Below are 23,676 nucleotides of genomic sequence, written 5' to 3' on the forward strand. Positions count from 1 at the left end.
CCCATTGCAATTACTTCTACTCTTTCTAAAGTAATGGAGAAATCAATTAACCACCAACTCTTAAACTACTTAGAAACCTTCTGTCTGATCAATGATCACCAATATGGATTCCATCAGTGTCGATCCACTGGTGATATTCTGGCTTATGTCACCCATTTATGGACAAATTCAGTGGAAAAGTTCAGTGAAACACAAGTAGTTGCTCTTGACATCTCAAAGGCTTTCGATCATATTTAGCATAAAGGTCTTCTAAACAAGTTTCCATCTTTGGTTTGCCAACTGTTTTTTGTAATTGGTTATCCAGTTTTCTCTCTGATCACTCACTGAGGGTAATGGTAGATAGCTCTCTGTCTTATAACTTCTCCACTAACGCTGGTGTCCCGCAAGGTTCAGTTCTTTCCCCCACTCTTTTCTTCTTGTATATAATAATGACCTTCTTCCATTGGTTGGAAATCCTATCCATAGTTTTGCTGATGATAGCACATTGCATTCCACTTTCCATTTTGAGAAACCTTCTCCTGTTCAATAAGCTTCAACTTCTCAGATATCCACTACCAATTCCGTAAATGCCCATCTCCAGGTAATCCTCCAGTGGGGCAAAGACAACTTAATTGATTTCAATCCTTCTAAAACTCAGTCTTGTCTTATATCTTGCAAAAACGTTTCTTCTGCTCCTGTGCTTATCTTTGATGATACTCCGATTTCTAGGCAAAATGATATATCTCTTTTGGGGATTACCCTGACTTCTAATCTCTCTTGGCACAAGCACATTACTACAAATATTGCTTCCTTTGCATCTAAAAAACTTCGTTTACTCTTTCGCTCTCGGCGGTACTTTTCTTCCAAACAGCTGCTCACTCTGTATAAATCGCAAATCCTCCCTACCATGGAATATTGTTCCCGCATCTGGGGTGGTGCCCCCAAAACCTCTCAGGCTTCTAGATTCCATTCAGAAGAGGGCAGTTAGGTTATTTAATGATTCATCTCTAACAGCGTCTCTCCACTCGCTGTGTCATAGACGTACTGTTTCTGCTGCATGCCTTTTCTACAGATAGTTCCATGGACACTGTTCTTCTGAATAGGCTTTTATAATTCCCGCTCTGTCTTTCAAAACAGTCTGAACACATGCCACCAGCCAACATCCATTTAACATCCTGTCCAACTTCAAACTCACAGAACCTACTTTTCATTTTCCTCCTTTATTCATTCATCTGTTGTTTTCTGGAACAACCTTCCTTCATACGTATTTCCTGAAAATTATAGTCTACAGAAGTTCAAGTCTAATGCCAAAATATCTTCTTTCGTCTTCTCAAACTCAAGCACAGTACTAAGTTCATGAGATGGGAATGCTTTGTGTTTGTTTGTTTTTCTTTTTTTGAGAGGAGGTTCTTTTGTAGAAATCAATGTACTGAAGGAATTGGGGAAACACGATTTAGTAGAAGATTGAACCTGTTTTCCATAAATTATGTAGGGCATCGTTGCTAATAATGTAAAATAACGCAACTTCTCTTATGGAACAGTGCACCACACTTATTGAAAACTAGTGATGACTCACTTTTTTTCTGTTTATTTGAGAAATAGAAGCTTATACACACGAAGTGAATGACTTTGCATTCAATATGATAATTTGTATACCTGGCCAGAATGGTTTTGGAAAGGAGAGTTTGTAAGTTCGTGATTCTAGATGTGTGGATGAGAATGATAGGTTTTTATTGTTTAAAATTGTTTGTTTTGAGGGCAGAATTCTCTGTTGCTGGAAGTGATTTTACTGGCCAGGTGTGAACTGTTTTAGTAGATTCTGAAAGCAAAAACCATTACCCTTGATGGTACAGTGGATTCCGGTTATTTGGGCCACCGGTTAATCGGGGCAAATCTTAAAAAGCAGAACCAAATCCAGAAAATAGCCAGGGTTTACTTTGCTTAATTGGGACAACATGCCGTTTAATCAGGACAGGAGACCGCAGCACTGGAATTACCCTACGATTGTCTCCGACCATACCACGTGGTTTGGCCTGAGTTCTGTAGGTCACAACCATAAAACGATTAGCAGTCACCTGTTTATTGGGCTTTTCTGTTAATGCAATCTATCATAAATGGACAGTAAACTCAATGTTACTGAATTTGCAGTAATACTGACAGCTGGAATTCTGTGGGTTATTATGGTAAAATGTGTTTACACTTCCATGGAATCTTCAGTCATATAAAAAAATTTACTTTTCAGAATCTTCTCTTCATTCTGTTTTTAAAGCTTCGTAACTTGTTACTCCATTCTCACTTGCGCTTGTTGTGGTAGTTGCAATTTCTGTGTGCCGTGTTCTTTGTTATTGATTGCTTATCTTTTTACTGTTTTAAAACCCCACCTTCAAATATCAGTGAACAGAAATGTCAACTAGTTATGTGCATATTACAGCATATTAATTATTTCGATTATCACATATATTCATCTGATTTTCACGTATCATTTAATTTTTTAATTGGTAAGGTAATAAAGGGTAAATTTGTGCTTAATATATTTTTACTTTTATAGCCTGTGGGTATTATTCCTTCCATTTTCGCTAATTAGAATCGCTGTTTAATAGAATTAAAATTCAGTTCACAAACGTGATTACACATTATACTACACACATCATATAGTGAACGGTACTTTACTATGGTGAGTCCATCGTAACGTGATTTTTATTGTAAAGTGGAGGTCCATTGTATTTTTAACAATATACATGAAACTTCGGATAATTAGGGCAGCCGCTTAATCGGGCCAAAATGCACTAGTCCCGATGTGTCCCAAATAACTGGAATCGTCTGTAGTTACATATTTAACTAAATCTCATCTATACACCGGGATCATATCCCTTCAAAAAGCAACTGAATTCCAAATTGTATATTTGGAATTCTGTTTGGGGCTGCACCTGGAACTTCTATCCTTGCTGTTCTGTGGCTGAATGTTACTTTTCTTTTCACACGTAGCTATGATGAAATATTTGTTCATGATAGGTTTGGATTTTTTTTTCCCCCCTCTGAGTGCTAGAATTCTCATTTGCTTGAGTGTTTTTTGGCTATGTGGAAACTATTGACGAGGCTGTGCAGGGTTAGGAATTTCTGTAGCATCCATAGACCATATTAAAATCTAATTTAGTGTGGTTTGTGGACCAGACAAATTTGAGGTTGAAAAGATTTGTATATTTTGTTGGGGCTGCACTTGGAACTTTAGTTCAATCCCACCTGGTTTCACTGTGAAGATACAGGTCTCAGTAGCAAAAAAAAAAAAGCTGGACATGTAAGTAGTATTATGTTTGTGTATATTGTGCACATTGGCAAAAAATATTTGAGTTATTGATTTCAGAGATGAAGGTTTGTGCTGCTCTGAAAGTTAGAAGGGCTCCAAGTTGCTAGCTTTGCATAGTCTCTTGTTTGCAGACTACTTTTTATCTGCTATAGTTTTTTACTTTATATCTACTACAGTGGATTCCGGTTATTTGAGCCACCGGTTAATCGGGGCAGCCGTTTATTTGGGAGGAATCTTAAAAAACAGAATCCAATCAAGAAAATATCCAGGGTTTACTTCGCTTAATTGGGACAACATGCCGTTTAATCGGGGCAGGAGACTGCAGCACTGAAGATTACCCTACAATTGTCACCGACCGTACCACGTAGTTTGGTTGGATTTCTGGAGGTCACAACCATAAAACAATAAGCAGTAACCTGTTTATTGGGCTTTTCTGTTAGTGAAATCTATCATAAACAAACAGTAAACTCGATCTTACTGAATTTGCGATAATACTGACAGCTGGAATTCTGTGTTATTATGGTGAAATGTGTTTACACTTCCACGAAATCTTCAATCATATAAAAAAATCAATTTTCAGATCTTTTCTTCATTCCTATTTTTAAAGCTTTGTAACCCGTTATTCCGTTCTCACTTGCACGTATCCACGTATCGTGTTACTTGCAGTTTGTGTGTGCAGTGTTCTTTGTTATTGATTGCTTATCTTTTTACTGTTTTAAATTTTAACCCCACCCAAAAATGTCAGTCAACAGAAATGTCAACTAGTTTAGTTAGTATGTACATATTACAGTGCATATTAATTATTCCGATTATCATGTATCATTTAATTTTTTAATTGGTAAGGTAATAAAGGGTAAATTTGTGCTTAATATATCTTTTATACTTTTATAGCCTGTGGATAATATTCCTCCTATTTTCACTAATTAGAATTGCTGTTTAATAGAATTAAAATTCAATTCACAAACGTGATCACAATGACCGGTGCTTACTGCACATCGTATAATGAACAGTACTTCACTATGGTGACTCCATTGTAACGTGATTTGATTGTACAGTGAATCAGTTGTAAAGGGGGGAGGTACGTTGTATTTTTAACTATTTACGTGAAACTTCGGATAATTGGGGCAGCCGCTTAATCGGGCCAAAATACACTAGTCCCGATGTGTCCCAAATAACCAGAATCGACTGTATTAGTTTTAGGGATGAAAGTTTGCACTGTTCTGAAAGCTACAAGGGCTCCAAGTTGACCTTGCATAGTCTCTTGTGGCTGACTACTTTATATCTACTATAGGCTTCTGTATCACCCAAAAATTTGTCACATGCATTTTGCTTCTGCAACTATCATACATCCACTTAGGTCTAAGCCTTGAACGATATTTCTTAGTTGGTATGAAAAGCCTAGTAGCTTCTATGATTATTTCCTTGAATGCTTTCTGTTTAGAATTTTCTGATGGTAACATCAGTTGGTCCCATTGTATAGAATTTAAAAGCTGTCTGAGACCACTGTAGTGACCTTTTTGTAAGCAAGAACCATTACCTTTGATGGTAGTTACATATTTAACTAAATCTCATCTATACACTGTGATCACATCCCATCAAAAAGCAACATAATTCCAAATTGTCAGGGCCGGTTCTGGTAGATGTGCATGCACGCAGGTGGCCAAATCTCTAGGGCGGCCGATAGTGCACTTAGAAGAAAAAATTAAAATGTAATTTAATATTATTTTAATACAGTGGTCGGCGATGAAATAGCCAACGTGGCATTGTTAATAAATAATATTGTATTCTCTAAAGACCCATTCACAATGAAAATTAAACATAAAAATAACGTAACGTAACAAATGTTACTGTAAAATTAAGAAGTCATACAAACATTTGCAATTGGAACATAAACATGACAGTAAACATTTGGTAACCATGGAAACACAACATGCTCTTCTTTCGTACTTCAAAAAATTGATGTTTGCCTGATGACGGATGATATAGCTGTGCAGTTTATGGTTATAAAAAACGCCGAAGCATACATGTTAGGTCTTTTGCATCAGAAAACTTAGAAGTGCAAGCACAGGCGATGGTGGGTTCATCCGTTGAACCAGAGAAGGATTCAACCATGGGACTTCCATAACCTCTACGATTGTGTCTTGTTTTAAGCCATGTAAACAAAAGCATAAAAGCTTGGAGTGTGCAAACTTTCATGTTAATGTCTTATGATTAAGTTGAAGTGTAACCTTAAACTTAATTATAAGACTTAAGGTTGGCTGCAGCGGCCCGCTCAGTCCCAGATTGAGAGCCATGACTGAGTGGGCCACTGCAGCAAAGAAAAAGTCATTGTTATGTTGCTAGAACCATTCCATAGCAATTCGGGCTTTGTGCACTGACGCATTATCCTGCTGGAAGTAACCATCTGACTATGGATAAACTGCCAACATGATATTCAGATGCCAATCTATGGGTATCAATGGACACAATGTGTGCCAAGAAAACATTCCCCACACCATAACACTGCCCCCACCAACTTGCACAGTAGTCGTCAGACACGACGGGCCCATGGATTCATGTTGTTTTTGCTAAATTTTGAGCCTTCCATCAACATGATGCACCAGGAACTTCGACTCGTCAGACCAAGTAACTGTTTTCCAATCCTCAATAGTCCAGTGCTGGTGTTTCTGTGCCCACAGGAGGCGTGCTCTCTTGTTCGTCATTGATAACAAAGAAATGCGATGTGACTATCAGATGTTATAGCCCATTCGCGACAAAGTGTGAATAGTGGTCCGTTGCGATATTTTGTTCTGCGCATCAAGGTTGTATTCTGATGTGATGTGTGACATTGTGGCCCATCTGTTTGCTTGCACAATTGTAGCCATCCTCCTCTGACCTCTCATCAACAAGCGATTTTCTTTCTTCCACAGGAGTGCCGTTGAGAGGATGTTTTCTGTTTGTTGCACAATTCTTGATACACCCTTGAAACTGTGGCGTTTCAAGAACTGCCGTTTCAGAGATGCTTTGTCCAGCACATCTTGCACCTACTGCCATGCCACGTTCGAACTCCGTTAGAGCAGTCCTTTTCCCTATTATCGCTGCGGTTTGTACGCTTAACTGATACTAGAAAGGTTGTTCTGCTGCATTTATATCCACAACTGTGGTCATGTGACTTGAAACGTGGGACAAACCATTTGTGCACAGCAGGGGTGTACCCAATAAAGTGGCAACACTGTGTATATGGAACGGTCATAAAAACATACTAGTATGCTCCTATGGATTGGGTTAGGTTATGAATCTACTTGTGATATGTATTGATAGGGTGGCCAAATATCTTTAGCACGCAGGTGGCTAACAGCCCAAACCCGGCCCTGCAAATTGTATACAGTAATACCCCGACTTACGCGAACTCGGAGTTATGTGGTTCTTGATTTTTTCGTTTGGTGTATATCTAAAATTAGCTTACCAGTGATTTGGAAGTCAAATCATAAAGCTTGGGTGACAGCTTTTGTTTTTGAGGACTGGTTTGGTCACCATTTCATACCCGAAGTCCAACGTTATTGCAAGTCTAAACAGATTCCATTTAAAGTGATGCTTCTTAATGACAATGCACCCGGTCACTCTCCTGCCACCCTAATTAATTTCATCCCACGTGTGAAAGTTGTTTTTGCATCCAAATACAACCAGCTTGCTTCAACTGAAGGACCAGGGAGTCATCAAAACATTCAAGGCTTACTACATGAGGCATTCGTTTGCACGTCTGAACGAAGCTATGAGACAAAATAGTGAGATATCTGTTAAAGACTTTAGGAAACAATTCAATGTTTTAGATGCCGTAAGAATCATTGAAGAATCTTGGGATGAAATTCACAAAAAAACATTGAATGGTGTCTGGAAGAAACTTTGTCCATTTTTTTTCAAAAACGAGACGAAAACAACGCCAGAAACTGATCATGTCACTCATGTTATAGAAGAAGTTGTTAATCTTGCCAGGCAATTAGATTTGGAAGTCAATGGTGATGATGTCAACGAGCTGTTGGATTCACATAGTCAGGAGCTGACAATGAATGAGCTCAGAGATGCGTGAGCAAAACGTCACTGAAGTATCTGACACTTCAGACCCAGTTCCACCAGAAAAGCACATGACAATTGCAAGTTTGACAGAAGGTCTCAGCTCAATTGAAAAAGGCTTAAACATTTTAGAAAACAGAGTCCAATGAAGAACGCGTTATAGCTACAAAGCAAGGAATACAAAAATTATAGGCGCCTCCATAGCCAGGTGGGAAGGAGCAGCAGTGCGTAGCACACGCTTCTTGATTAGACTGGGGTTCGAGCCCGTCACCACCAAATACGGAGGATGCGGAAAGGTCAGGGAATGACCACTGCATTTCCCGGAGCAATATGGCCTTAGCTGCTAATGCTCCTAAAAACCAAAATAACTAACTAACAAAAATCATTAGCTTGCTATGAAGAAATTCTGCGTGAAAAAAAGGTGCTGTGTCGTCAGACGAATTTGTTAGATTTTATGAAGCCGTCGACATCGAAATAACTTTTTTACATAACTCATTTAATTTTTAATACATATTTTGTATTAATATGTATAAATAACTGGAATTTTATTAAATATTTTTCTTCTAAACTAGTGTTTTTGTTAGTCCTTGGTCCCAATTAAACAAAATTTATATGTATTTATATGCAAAGTTGTACCCAGACTTGTGCGAATTCGACTTAAGCGATTTTCGTCGGACCCACCTATCGCGTAACTTTGGGGTATTACTGTATTTGGAATTCTGTTGCTTCTTTTTACGTATAGCTATTGATAGAAATGAAATATACACAGGTTTAACAAAGATGAACAATTTTGTTAATATATTTCAGTAACTTATGTTATTATCAGGGTATTTTTTTCCCATTTGCAGTAAGTAATATGGTAGATTCTGAATTTAATGGATGAAAAAGAATTTCACTGACACCAGAGCATATCTTGAGTATGCTCATGAGTTTGGAAAAAATGCAAACACTCATTAAGTGCTTTCCTGTTTCTTTATCCTGTTCCTTTATTGTTTCTTTATTCCCTTTTCTAGTCCTGTTTATTTGTCCCACTTATTTATTGTATGCAAATGGCTATATATTAACAGTATTGTGCATTCTGAACAATGGACAAAATCAGTGTTCTATTGTGACAAAAGATAAGCAAACACTGAGAAGTCATTCTGCTGATTATTTATATCAGTTCAATCAACGAGAACAACTTTAGTGTTCACTGAAATTTTTTTAATAGAAATTCTCTAGTTATTCAGTTCTACACGATACAAAACAACACATCAAATTGCTAATTCTCATTTGCTTTCTGTACATTGGGAGAGATTGATTGTTACAGAAACATCAGACATGTACAAACACCAGTGAAATACAGTGGCCATTACTTCAGTGGTGATTTATCTGGCACACAGCAACCCGTTAATGGATTGCTATAGTTAATGCTTATTTAGTGCAGAAATGAGCTCTAAGTGAGGGGTGCCTCCGTAGCCAGGTGGGAAGGAGCAACAGTGCGTAGCACACGCTTCTTGATTAGACCGGGGTTCCCATCACCACCAAATACGGAGGATGCGGAAAGGTCAGGGAATGACCACTGCATTTCTCGGAGCAATATGGCCTTAGTTGCTAATGCTCCTAAAAACCAAAACAACAAAAACAACAGCTCTAAGTGAAAAACCCAAAAACTCATTTTAGGGTTAAATTCTTCAGAAAAAGAAAACTTCCTGCAAGAATGGATAAATTTCCTCAAAGTGTACTTGCCTATAGGGCTATATGTGTCATTTGCAGGCCAGTGTGAATGTGTTAACCCAGCCAGTCTTCAGTTCATCTGTGTTCAAATGTGAACAAAGACGAACTGATGACTTGTTCAAGAAATATAAGGTCATGCTGGAAAAATGTTGTGAGAAGGGATAAAATGTTCTTTGTGTTTGAAATTCTGCCCAGAAATGATAGGAGGGATATATGATCTGAAAGCCATGTGAATTTACTTAGACTTGAGTGACTCTTCAAGGTTTATGGGTAGGAATTTTTCTGCGTATGGCTTACCCTAGTTAATAGAAGAAATTTGTTTTGACAAGGCAGAATTCATTTGAATAGAGGAAGTGCAAAAGTTTTTTCTAATAACATTGAAGAGCCCTTAACAATTCAGGAAAACTGCCTATTTGGAGTGGGGAAAGTTAGAAGAGTAATAGGAATGGTTAGTGACACTGGCCAAAATCAGACCATGATTTTGAGGTTCCCTATGAGTACATTTTTATAATCTAGTAATTATGCACAGAAAGAAACATTGAAATAAGTGCAAAAACTACCAGGAAAAACATATTTAAGAAATACATTTTTCCTGGTAGTAGGGTTGCAAAAAGTCAAAAAAATACAATACAAAATTCAGCCTTTCAGGAGTATTGTAAATAAATTTAATGAATTTGAGATTTTGATTAGGTGAACTAGTGCTGATATAATAGGATTAATGGAGATCTGTTGTCATTCAGCGATGACAGAGTATGTCATGCTTTTTCTCAAAAGCTCTTTGGAAGCAGTCAGACTTTATCCAGATTCAGATGTTCAAGTTGATTTGGTTCAAAATGATTTGTGGTAAAGGAACGATGATAGAATGTGTTACATGCTAAACGATTCTGAGGAGTGTGACAATTTCTTTAGGCAAGCTTGAATGGGCAGCCAAGTGTGATTGCTTCATTATGGGTAATTTCAACCTGCCTTTTTAAACTGGGAAATTGTGGACTGGCAATATGCCATGTGGAAACAGATTTTTGAGCCATATAAATGATTGTTAGTTATTTCAGTATGTCAGAGAGAAAGTAGAAGGGGGCTGTAATGCCTTTTACTTGGTTCTCACTATGGGTTCAAACTGCATCAAAAATTTGATTGCAGGAACCAATAGCGGGTAGTGACTACAGTGTCATAAAATGGGCAGCCTTCAAAGAGATTTCTGTGATCAAAAGGTGAGGGCTCTATTTTCAAGAGAGCAGACTATAATGCTTGAAGTATTTGTTGGATTCTTTTAACTGGAAAGACAACTATACTCTTTCGATATGAGTTATTATGGGAGGTATTATAACTCCTAGGGGTTATTCTGGAGGCTACAAATGCATTTTTTCCACTCAGGTTCTGTAAAAGGATGCCAAAGTGGATGACATTGGTGATTAAGGGTTTAATTGAGAAAAAGGAAAAAAAAAAGCAAGCATGTCATAGTTACTGACTATTAAGATGACACTGATTTAAGAGTATTATTAGCATTTAAGTTACAAAACAACATGGGTTATGTTAGCTGGGTGCTGAATACAAGAAATTGTTAGCAAAGAGTTAAAAATGGTGACAGTTCTTTTTGTACACTAATACAAAGAAAGAAAAGAGTAAATTAGATAGGGCCCCTACTTAATTGAATTGGAAAAGTCAGTCCAACAGAAGTGGCAGATGAATTATGAAAAGGTACTTTGCTGCAACAATGTTTTTAGTTGAAAGATCATTTTGAACCATGAGGGAACAGTGACAAGGAGTCAGGCTGCTGCAAATTAAGTGATATGAATGTTCAGAGAGGGATCTGTTAGGAGAGCTACTCAAAATGAGCAAAGGTAAGACCCCAGGAATGGAATGAATTTATTGTCCTATTAAGAATGTTATTGAGATTATTATCAATTAGCATTTCTCCTTAAGCTGGAGAAATGCTAATATTTCCCCAGTCCACAAAGGAGGTGCAAATGCACCTCCCTTTTGTACTTTATGATTGTAAACTTTTGATTTGAATTTGAATCTTATAATGAAGTCATAAAACAGTTAGGTGCAAGAAACAACTTTGAAATCATTTACCTTGACTTCAGTAAAGCTTTTGATATGGTTCCTCACGAAAGACTAATACATGGTTAGTCAAAATGTTGTTGATAACTTTGACAGTTTGCCAAATATACTACATATGTTTCTGTGACAAAATTGCTATCAGATGAAAGAGTAAATATCAAAGTTGTTTGCCGTAACAGAGATGCACAGACATCTGTACCAGATAGTGCTGCGTTCAAAATTCCGTCACCGGTGAAGAAATCATTTTGTGTTCTCCGTTATCACGAAACAGAATCCAGTGGTTCAGTGTAGCAATCATTTTGAACTAAATTTCACAGAAATCGACCAACTCGAGACTCAGTCATTAAGTTGTATAGGCAGTTTGTGGAGCATGGATGCATCTGCAAGGGCAAAAGCAAAGGTCATTTCAGCACAGACAACATAACCATAGAATGTGTGCAGCAGGCATATAAGTAGGAGTACCTGTAAATTGACTAATAAGGGCAGTAGAGACTTTGGGATTCCACAGAAGTGCTTTTGGCTTATTCTCAGAAGGTGACTCTTCATGCATCTTTACAAAATTCATTTGTTACAAGCTCTAACACCACATGACAAAGTTTCTAGGTACGATTGTTGTTGTAATATCCAAGAACTGTGTGATACTAGATTAAAAAGGCTTCAGAATCTGGTATTCACAATAAAGGTAAAATTACTTCTGGATAAATGGAAAACAAATATGCTGTAGGTAGAACCTTTAATAAGTTAAACTAAAGCAAAAACAAACAGATTAAAACAGAAGCTTTCAAGTCAAAGAGACTTCATCAGCTGAATATACGTTAGTACGAAAACAAAGAATGCCTGGTCATGGTCATGTGAGACAGTGTGGCACGAGTGCAAGCAACAATTACTGGTTGGAGCTAGACACATTTGTAGCTGTGATTGCAAAGTGCATATATGGGGGTACATGCCAACGTTCATCACACTTGAGGATAACCGCCTAAATAATAGAATGAATACGTGCTCCTTTATTGCGATTAAAAGCACAGTGGCAACCTGATATATAGAATGATTCTAGCCACAATCGTTGGTAATTTCGCTAGTGGTCAATGACTGATGTATTGGCATGGGTCAAGATCGTGCTGAGATGACCAATAATGCTCTTTGACTGCTGAGTGCTCTGAATCAGCAGAATGGATTGCCCTATTATGCTCTAAGATCCAGTCTTGGAGTCTTCTGCTAGATTCTCTAATGTAACAACCACCGCAACTGTAAATAGCATAAGTAATCAAAGCATAGCATAAGTGTCAAAATGAAGCTTGAGTAATAATGATAAGATGGAATGAATGTTAGTATTATAGGTGGTGATGAGGACTTAATTTGTCATAAAACAAAAGTTGTGAAGAAAAATTAAGAAGGTATACAAAGTGGGGGGGAATTCAACTGACAGCCATGGAAGGTAGCAAATATGTAAAGGCAGGGTGAGAATAAGATAACTATAGACCAGTCGGTTAAGTCAAATATTCATTGCATGATCTCTTGGATTCTGGATTAGTATAACTAGTAATAGCAAAACTTGAACAAGCTGAATATAGCCTAAGCAGGTTTTGCATCATGGAACTACAAACAGCAACATAATTAACTCCAGGGGCTGACATCTGGTGAGTATGGGCTTGGCATACCTGAGGGTCCTGAGCTGGATATCATAATTCTTCTCATTCTTGGTGATCCCCTTTGTACTTCTGAGTCCACCTCCCCCCTCTCTCTCTCTCTGAGTAACTTGGAAAATTTCTTTTCAGCTGGTGCAGCATAAGCCTCAGGTTTCCTTGCGCTACATGGCTAGTAATAATAATAATATAGGTATAATACTTGATTTGGCCCTTTCTCCCTTGTAACAAAAAAAAAATCCATTAAAATCAGGATTAAAATAAAATTCAGTGAATTTCTTATTTTTTTAATAATGTGGCTATAACAAACACCCAAGAATAGCTTGAGTAGTTGTTCAGGTAGTCATTAAAAAGAAACTTTGTTCCTCAGCTTTTTTGTTTTCAGTGCAATACATACGATGATATCCTCTCAATTTAGAAAGCAATAAAGATTAATAAAAGAACATAGCTTATTAGAAATAAGGTCAGTAAGAATTTATTTTCATAGAAAATAAATGTGTGGGTTGGTAATTCTAACTCACGTTGTTGAAAGAATCTAGAAATGAGAGCCAAAACACTTCTCCCTGTAATTGAATTGGTGAAGGCCACTTTTCTTATTAATCACAAATTATAAAAGACCAGTGAGAGGAGTACAGAGGTGAAATATGAATGTCAAATGGGTTGATGGATGAAGTGATCAGTAGTACACCGCAGCATTCGTTGCAAACTTGATTGTTAACTTCAGATATTTAATACAGTCATAGCAGAACCTGTATGATTTTTATGGATAAATTTATTAAATTATTGACAATTTGTCAGCCAGCTGATTATCTCTTGTGAAATTCTACGACTATATGTATTAATAGCAGTCAAGTCTGCTGGCCCCAAACAGAATTCATCGTTAGCAAGTTTCCAGCTGAGTGTTCAGAAGCATTGTTAAATATTATTTAACTTAACTTAAATGCAGTGAAACCTCTATAAGCAACTACCTCCTCAATGAGATTACCTTTGTGAAGGACCAATATTTCTTAGAACGGTTTTAAATAAGTGTCCTGTGTATATTAAAACTATTTTCTAAGGTGACCACTCTTTGACCAGACTGCGACTGTTAAGCCTGTTGTTTGGCAGCTGGTGTATTCCATAGATTTTTAGACATCTAATTCTCTCAGACAACCATTGTATTACCTGACTGGGACTATTAATCTTGTTGTTTGGTGACCATTGTTTTTCACAAACTTTTATGAATTTGGAATTTCTAAAGTAACTATAAATGTTGCTACCAAATAGGTATTTCGTTCATTTATTTCTGATTTATCCTTTTTCCGAGTATAGACGTGATGGTACAAAAATGCAAAATTAAAATTTTAAATTTAGAAACGTGAGTCAAATTTATAGAAGATGAAGAAAAGAGTTTATTGTGTAGACCAGGGGTCGTCAACCTTTTAATTCCTACCGCCCACTTTTGTATCTTTGTTGATGGTAAAATTTCCTTACTGCCCACCGGTGCTGCAGTAACTCAATTTAGCCCCTAAATTTACTGCAGAAGTGTCCAGCGAATTATTATCTATATTCAAAGTTTAAAATGGAATTCAAAAGTAAATTGCAAAAGCATATTTTAAAAAGTCAAACTTGTGAAGTTGTTAGCAATGTATTCGATATGTGGAGGAAGAACAAAATTTGTAACAACGGACAAAAAATCCCCACTGCCCACCATGAAAGGTTGAATTGCCCACTATTAGGCAGTAGGGACCAGGTTGACGACCACTGGTGTAGACGGTTGGCACAAAAGTATAATTGCAGTAACACGCAATTCAAAAAATTTTAAAGAAAAAAATAATATTATTGAAAATTGGATTCAGAATGCAAATAAAAATATTCATTGAGATACACACCATCTACAAGTATATCACGAAATTGTGTTAACATTTTCTTGGTTTGACAGTAATAGAGGCATGTGATGCAAGAAAGCAAACGTATGAGCTTATGTAGCATCAGCCAGAAAAAATTCACACAACCATTGAGTACGCTGAATTCTGATGGGATTCTTCTGCTTGCACCTGGAGTACTGCGTACAGGTCTGGAGGCCTCATTTTAGAAAGGATGTAGATTTGCTTGAGTGTGTACAGAGAAGGGTAACAGATTGGTGAGGGGAATCCTGACCAACAAAGGGGATCCTCTTACCAAGAGAGGCTTAAGTTCTGCAAATTGTAGCTGCTGGAGACTAGGCACCTGCGAGGTGATCTGAATGAGGTGTACAAGACCTTGAATGGGTTGAGTGCGCTGAATTCTGATGGGATTCTTCTGCTTGCTCAGATTACGAATCTAAGGGGACATAAATTCAAATTAAGAAAAGACAGATGGAGACTAAGCACCTGCGCGGTAATCTGATTGAGGTGTATAAGGCCTTGAATGGGTTGAGCACGCTGAATTCTGATGGGATCCTTCCACTGTTCAAATTACGATAAGGAATGCAGAATTGGAATTTGGTGAGTACAGTGTGTACAGAAAGAATAGAAAGGGAGGAGGGCCATGCTGTTAGTTATGAAACACAAAGTCAAAGGAAGTGCATCCAGTTGACATGGGTGGACAGTGCAGTGTTGAGTCAATTTGGTATGACATAAGCACTGGGAAAGCAGAGTTGAGAGTAGGAGTGTGTTATAGCCCTAATGACCCTGATGAGGACAACGAACAAGCAACTCTATAAACAAATAGTGGGCTAGATTGTCTTATGCGTGTTTTAACTTCCCAGGTATAGACTGGAACTTGTAGGTTGTCACTCACACACTAGCAAGACTTTTGTGGATTTATTGGACGATTGGTTTCTACAGCAACATGTTCGAGAGGCAACCAGAGGGAGTAATACTTGTGCTCTGATTATCAGTAGTGATTATTCATGCACTAAGAATCTGCAGATAAAGAAACCACTAGGTGGCAGCGGTCAGTGTACTGATGCGGAATTTACTCAGATGTCACTACCATTAGTGGGGAAGGGTTTTTGCTTTTGTAACGATGACGACAGTTGTCTCGGACAGTTTTTAAATTCTGTACAGTGGGACCAACTGATGCTGTTACCAACAGCAAATGCTAAATGGGAATCATTCAAGGAATTAATCTTGGAAGCTACTAGGCTTTTCATACCAACTAAGGAATATTGTTCAAGGTTTAGGTCTAAATGGGTGTCAGCAGAACTATTGAAACTCGTGCAGAGAAGAAAAATGCAAGGGACGCATATAAACTGTCAAGAGACAGATTCCTATGGTAGATATAAGATAGTCTGTAATCAAGTGACAAAGGAGGTTAGGCAAGCAAAGGCAGATTATGAGAAATCTTTGGCAAAGGATGCAAAGAAAAACTGTAAAGACTTCTTTACTGTTTTATATAAACTCTAAAAGAAAGGGGACAAATCAGATTGGTTCTTTGATATCGATGGTTCGATTGTTGTTGATTCTGCTCGTGCTACATGTGCTGACAAAATGAATGACTATTTTGCATCTACATTCACACATGAATAGTTATTCAGGATGGGAATGCCAGAAGTTTATCAAATTCTTGCAGGGAGCTAAATGATTTTGTAATAACTGAGAGCAGAGTGGAGGAGAAATTGCTGAAGTTAAAAATAAGAGAGATAGCAAAGGAAATAAGCAGGCCCTTAGCCATGATTATGAGGGCATCCTTGGTCTCAGGGGAGGACCTCATGGACTGGAGATGTGCAGATGTTTCCCACAATGACATGAGTAATTACAGACCTGTTAGTGTAACTTCTGTTTCAGGGAAAGTGTATTAGTATTGGCCACATGATCCAAGAAGCCTATGGCTTATGATGCACCAGCCTCAAAAAAAAAAAAAAAATAAATAATAATAAAATAAAATAAATAAATAAATAAATAATAATAAAATAACAAAAATAAATAAAATAAGAATAAAAACATTAATAATAATAAGAAAATTAAAAAAATAATAAAAATTAATAAGAGAAAAGGAAATGGACAACCTATGCATTTACCTTCTCCCTTAGGTAATTATCCAGCTGGCCTTTGAATTTCCCCCAGACTGTCAGCCTCTACCACCCATGTAGGTAACTTATTCTAGTAATTTATAACTTGCTGGCTAAAATAAAAATTCCTGCAATTCAGTCTAAACAACCTGCCATTCAGTCCCCCCCATAACATGAAATTATGGCCCCTAGTTCTAGAATCATTTATAACCATGAAAATATCGTCCTTATTCATTTTGTTTATGCCTCTCAGAGCCTTAAACACCTTTAATCAAGTCTCGTCTAAGGTGCCTAGTTTCTACGCTCTGCAATCAACATATTCGAAATCTTTCTTCATATGGACGCCCTCTTGCTGATCTCACCAGGCTAGTTATCCGTCTTTGAACCCTTTCAAGAAGAACAGTGTCTTACTTTAGGTGTGGTCTCCATACTTGAACAATATATTCCAAGTGTGGTCTAATAATAGCCTTATATAATGGGATTATGACATCCTTATCTCTACTAGCAATTGTTTGATAAATCATCGATAGGACACCATGGGCCTTCCTTGCAACCTGTCTACAATGCTCGGAGAACTTCAGTTCTGTCCATATTGTGACACCCAACTCCCTTTCCTCCACTACCAGCCTTAGTTCAACTCCGCCAAGTGTATAAGTTATTTTGGGGTTACTGTTCCCCAGGTGCAATACTTTCCACTTTGCTGGATTAAAGCATAGCTGCCATTTTTCTACCATCTCTGAAGTCTATCTAGGTCATTCTGAAGAAGCTATGCTTGGCAGATATCATTAACTCATTAACTACTCTGCCAATCTTTACATCATCTGCAAATTTAGACATCACGACCTCTATCCCTTCATCAATGTCATTATGAAAATCAAAAATAAGTGTCCTAATACTGATCCTTGGGGGACTTCACTTCTTACATCAACCCAACCTGAGGAATAACTATTTATCACAACCCTTTGCCTCCTGCCCTGAAGCCATCCAGCTATCCATCTAAGGCAGGCCTGGGCAAACTTTTTGGCTGAAGGGCCACATTAGAAATTCACAAAGAAGGCCGGGCCGCATGTAAATTCCTATTTTTAGATATACATATATTATTTGTTATCATGAAGAAGAAATACAACAAAAAATTATTCTCTAACAACCAAGAATTTAATGAGATGAATGGAACTGTTTTACATCTTTTACATAAAAAAATTATTCTCTAACAACCAAGAATTTAATGAGATGAATGGAACTGTTTTACATCTTTTACCATTTTTTTAATTTCGGGTGTTAATTTTGTAGTTGAGATTCTTGTAAATGTTCATCGGTGATGCTTGATCGTAAACAATTTTTATTTAGATTCATGATGGAAAATGTTTGTTCACATATGTAAGTTGATCCAAAAATAACCAACATTTTTCGGGCAAAATCTTTAAGTTCGTCGAATTTGTCCGAATTAAGAGTATTGTAAAATTTACAGATTTCCTCACGACGGTGCAATTCTCTCAGATCGGTATCACACTGCAGATCTATAATCTGAAGCTGTAGTTCACTCGGTGCACTATCAATTTCTATTGAAAATGGGTCGCGCACTATTGCCAAACTTGTCTCAATTTTTCGGAAGTCGCCAAATCTTCGTGAAAAGTCGTCATTCAAAGCGCTGATAATTTCACAATATTTTTCAAATTTATTTTCTGGAATCTTCAGCAACTTCATGGTTGGAAAGTGGTCTACCTTGTTAATTAATAAATGTCGAAGGAACAACTGGAGTTTTAATTGAAATCCATTCAAACTTTTTACCATATCATGGGCGTGTAAATTTTTCCCTTGTAACACGGTGTTGAAAGTATTTAAGTGTGTCACGATGTCCAGGGTAAACGCAAAATCACAAATCCAGTTATTATCAGTTAATTCGGGAAAGTCCATAATATTTTTCAGTTTTAAAAATAAAATGATGTCATCTTTAAGATCCCATACTCGCCGAAGAACTTTTCCTAAGCTAAGCCATCGAATTTGGCTATGATAAGGAATATCTGTGTACTCGGATTCAATATCTTGAAGAAAATTAATGAATTGTCTGTGTTTCAGGCCCCTCGATCGTATTAAATTTACTAGTTTAATAATACAAGATGTGACATGTTCAACTTTTAACACATTTTTACATAATACTTGTTGATGTATAATACAATGAATTGTAATTAAATTATAATCAGGATAATTTTCACAAATTTTATCCTGAATTTTCTTTAACGCTCCAACATTTTTACCTGTCAAACTTGGTGCTCCGTCAGTTGTTACGCTTACCATTTTGTTCCATTGTAGATTATATCTTGTTAAGCATTTTTCAACTTTTTCAAATATATCTGCTCCCGTTGTTTGGTCTTTAAGAGATTCCATCGAAAGAAGCTCTTCAATAATTTCAAAATTAGAGGTACATCCACGTATGAAAATTAATAACTGCGCAGTATTCTTTTGGTCGTTACTTTCGTCGAGAGCTATCGAGTACCATGTTATGGATTCTAATACTGATAATAATTGTTCATTCAAATTTGTATCGATACATTCAATTCTTCTTACTATGGTTCGCCGAGATAAACTTATATTCTCAAATTTGTGTTTAATGTCAGGACATATAATTCCACAAGCTTCAGTCATACATTCTTTAATATAGTCTCCATCAGAAAAAGGCTTGTTGCTTTTTGCAATTATATGAGAAATAACAAAACTTGCCTCTACAGTAGCTTCTTGTTCCTTAGTTACCCGCGTAAACACATTTTGTTGTCTAGATAAATTTTGAATCAATCCATCAGCAGTTTTCTTTCTCGCTTCCGGAGTTAAATTGGCACCATATTCGGAATGTTTAGTAGTGAAATGTCTTTTAATGTTGTACTCTTTCAACACTGAGACACTCTCCCGGCAGATGAGACAAATAGGCTTATTATTTATGTTAGCAAAAAAATATTTTGTGCTCCACTCTTCATTGAAGACACGATGCTCTTGTTGAATTTTTCGTTTTTTATTCATTTTTAAAAGGACGTAAATATTTTTATCGCTACTGGCACCAAAGATGATAACCGAAGATAACGCAAAAAACTAACTGCGGGATGACCGTCAGAGAAAACAGACTGGAACTGAGGGCAGTCAGCAGTTCTATCCTATTACTCCGCCACCTCAGCAAAGCTGTTGTCGTCATCACCAGTTGTCTGTTACTGTAGTTTCGCGCGGTTAGTTTATAATCGCAAATTATATTGTTATAAAAGGGCCCGTTGGAATTGGGACAGCATGCCGTTTAATCGGGGCAGGAGACCCCAGCACTGGAGATTACCCTACGATTGTCTCCGACGGTACCACATGGTTTGGTCGAAATTCTGGAGGTCACAACCATAAAACAATAAAAACAATTAGCAGTCACCTGTGTATTGGGCTTTTCTGTTAGTGAAATCTATCATAAACGGACAGTAAACTCGATCTTATTGAATTTGCGATAATAACGACAGCTGGAATTCTGTGGGTTATTATGGTGAAATGTGTTTACACTTCCATGAAATCTTCAATCATATAAAAAAATTAATTTTCAGATCTTCTCTTCATTCCTATTTTTAAATCTTTGTAACTCGTTACTCCGTTCTCACTTGCGCGTATCCTGTTACTTGCAATTTGTGTGTACCGTGTTCTTTGTTATTGATTGCTTATCTTTTTACTGTTTTAAATTTTAACCCCCACCCACAAATGTCAGTGAACAGAAATGTCAACTAGTTCGTATGTACATATTACAGTACGTATTAATTCTTCCGATTATCACGTATATTCTTCCGATTTTCACGTATCATTTAATTTTTTAATTAGTAAGGTAATAAAGGGTAAATTTGTGCTGTTTAATATAACTACTTTTATAACCTGTGGATAATATTCCTCCTATTTTCGCTAATTAGAATCGCTGTTTAATAGAATTAAAATTCAATTCACAAACGTGATCACAATGACCGGCGCTTACTGCACATTGTAATAGTGAACGGTACTTTACATGCTACCTATCAAATCACATTACGATGCTGACTCCATCGTAATGTGATTTGATTGTACAATGAAACAATTGTAAAGGGGGAGTACATTGCATTTTTAACTATTTACGTGAAACTTCGGATAATTGGGGCAGCCGCTTAATCAAGCCAAAATGCACTAGTCCCGATGTGTCCCAAATAACCGGAATGGACTGTACAAATTTATTTTTCAAAAAGGCGTCGCAAAGGGCATAAAATAAGTAAACTTTTTTCGAAAATACAATTAAAGCTCGCGGGCCGCACACAAATGTGCGGCGGGCCGCATGCGGCCCGCGGGCCATGGTTTGCCCGGGCCTGATCTAAGGACTTTTCCTGTAATTCCAACCTATTCCAGGTTATAAAGTAACGGCTTATGTGGGACTGAGTCAAATGTTTTGCTGAAATCCAAATAAACAGCATCAAAATTACTCCCTGAGCCAAGCTCTTGAGTGACCCCGAGTCACTGGTTACAGGTGCATTGCAGGAGCATCTAGACAAGACTGCAGTAATAATTCAGACACAACATGGATTTGTTAAGGGGAAGCCTTGCCTGAACAATTTGATTGATACTATGATGTAGTCACAAAAAGAACTGGATGCAAAAACAATTTTGATATTATATACTTCGATTTTAGGAAAGCTTTTGGTACTGTTGCAAGTAGAAGACTACTGTACAATTTAGAGAAGTATGGCATTAAGGCAAGTTGCTACAATGGATAAAGGATGGTTGTGTGGGAGAAGACAATAGTAATTAATGGACACTGCTGTTCATGGACTAATGTTATTAGTGGATTTCCCCAGGGGTCCCTTTTGGGTCCATTGTTGTTTTCTGTATTTATCAATGATATTGATGAAGGTATATCAGGGTTAAATGTCCAAGTTTGCAGATGATTCAAATGTTGGTAGGGTTATTAATGACAAGTGAGGTGGCAAATGAAGTTTAACATTTGACAAATGCAAAGTACTGCATATGGGTAGCAGTAACCCTAGAGTAATATACCAACTGTGCGGTACTATACTCAGAGTAGTGGAGAATGAAAAAGACTTGGGATAATTGTGCAGTCAGATATGAAGTTTTCTGAGCAGTGCAGACAGGCTGCAAGAGGAGCTTGTGGGGTCTTGTCAATGATATATAAGAATTTTGCTAGCAGCGATAAAGAGGTGATTATCCCCTTGTATAAGGCAATGGTCAGGCCACACCTCGAGTACTGCCTACAGGTCTGGAGGCTTCTTTTTAGGAAGGATGTTGAGCTACTAGAATGAGTACAGAGAAGGACAATGAGATTAGTGAGTGGAACAAAGGGTTGCTATTATGAAGATAGGCTTAAGTTCTGCAAATTGCAGTTTCTGGAAACTAGGCACCTGCGAGGTGATATGACTGAGGTGTAGAAGGCCTGGAGTTATTTGAACAAGCTGAATGCTGATGGGACTCTTTCTCAAATTCTGCATCTGAGGGGGCATAAATTCAAATTGAGGAAAGATGATTGTAGAATAGATGTTTGGAAATTTGTCTTAGCCAGCAGGTAGTTGATTGTTGGAACAAACTTTCATCTTTTGTTGTGGAAGTTAACAGCTAAAATATATTCAAGGCTGAAGTATACAAACATTTTGGTATGAATGGATGGGGGAAATGGGAAGGGTTTTTTTTTTTTTTTTTTTTTTTGGCTGATGATAAATAAGCTTGCTTTCTTGTATCATGTGCCTCTGCTAATACTAATGTTTACCTTTGGTCCATTCTTGTTGACCCCAATTATAAAATACTTTTCTGGGTGGTTGAGATTGACAGTTCTAATACCAATTAAAGATAGTGGAATAGAATCAAAATATGGCACTCCAGTATAATATGGAATCAAAATATGGCACTCCAGATGTAACTAGCCAGTCGTCTGTTTTTGAGGGGAGTAATTTGGTTTTGGTTACACATGGCTAATGATGATGTTAAATGCAAACAAATTGAGGACTTGTGAAAAGTACAGAATCACGAAAAAAAAAAAAAGTTAAGGAAAAATGTGATTGTCTGTAGTTCTGTCTGAGAATGATAGAGATTTTATGGTGTGATCTTTATCAGTGAACTCTTGTCTTAAGGGACTCTGCAAGCATTTCTAGAGAGTGGGAGATTATCAGCATGGTCCACTCTAGTTGATAGAAGGAATTTATTTTGCATGGATTAGATATATTCAGAGGAGGTGGAATGGTCTTTGCTCATGTCATTGAAGGAGTTTTAAGGGTTGAGGTGCTGCTAGTGGGGGGAAACAGGGGAGGATTAGAGATGCATTTGGCTTGTGATATGGGTCAAGGTTACACTCTCATGGCCATCAAAAGAGAAGCTATCAGACTCCAAGGCAAAACTATGTACAACATTGCGGTCCTGAGACCATTGTACGAGTTAAGTTTATGAATGGATGTTCAGTATCCTTTCGTATACTTAACTCTGGCTAGAATGGTGGAATGCGCTTCTGTAATTATAAGGGATGTATCATGGAAGGGAATAACACAAATCTGAGAAAATACAGATCTTAAACTGTTTATATACTTAATCTTATATTATCAGCATCTGTATGCCTAACCAGTAATTCCATCAGTTTTATTTGTCAATGAAATGGATTTATGAGCTTACTGATTAGGCCTGTAGATGCTGAAATAATAGGTTTAACTGTGACTTGATGTCACCCAGATACGGGGGAGTGGTGCCTTTAAATTTTAGAATGCATGATGCATATAGGGAAAGATTTGCCTTTAATGATTATTTGCTTCTGATGATTCAGTTTAAAAAGTCGGAGACTGCTTCCCGAGGAAGACAGAGCAAGTGGTGCTTTTTGTATGGCTACCACAGCTGAAGGGCAACACCACCCAGGAAGGAAGGAAGCCATGAGTGAAGTGGAGCATTGAAATGAATATGCTCATTTCAATGCTCCACTT

General features: G+C 37.3%; 1 protein-coding gene across 6 annotated transcripts in view; it reads left to right on the top strand.

Annotated features, from left to right (window-relative positions):
• lig (ubiquitin-associated protein-like lingerer) overlaps positions 1-23,676 on the top strand; it is a 574,370-nt gene that overhangs the window by 16,673 nt on the left and 534,021 nt on the right. The gene's annotated exons all lie outside the window — the stretch shown is intronic.

Source organism: Mastigoproctus giganteus, chromosome 7 (assembly GCF_048544385.1).
Source record: "Mastigoproctus giganteus isolate SK-2022 chromosome 7, ASM4854438v1, whole genome shotgun sequence".
Lineage (NCBI taxonomy): Eukaryota > Metazoa > Arthropoda > Arachnida > Uropygi > Thelyphonidae > Mastigoproctus > Mastigoproctus giganteus.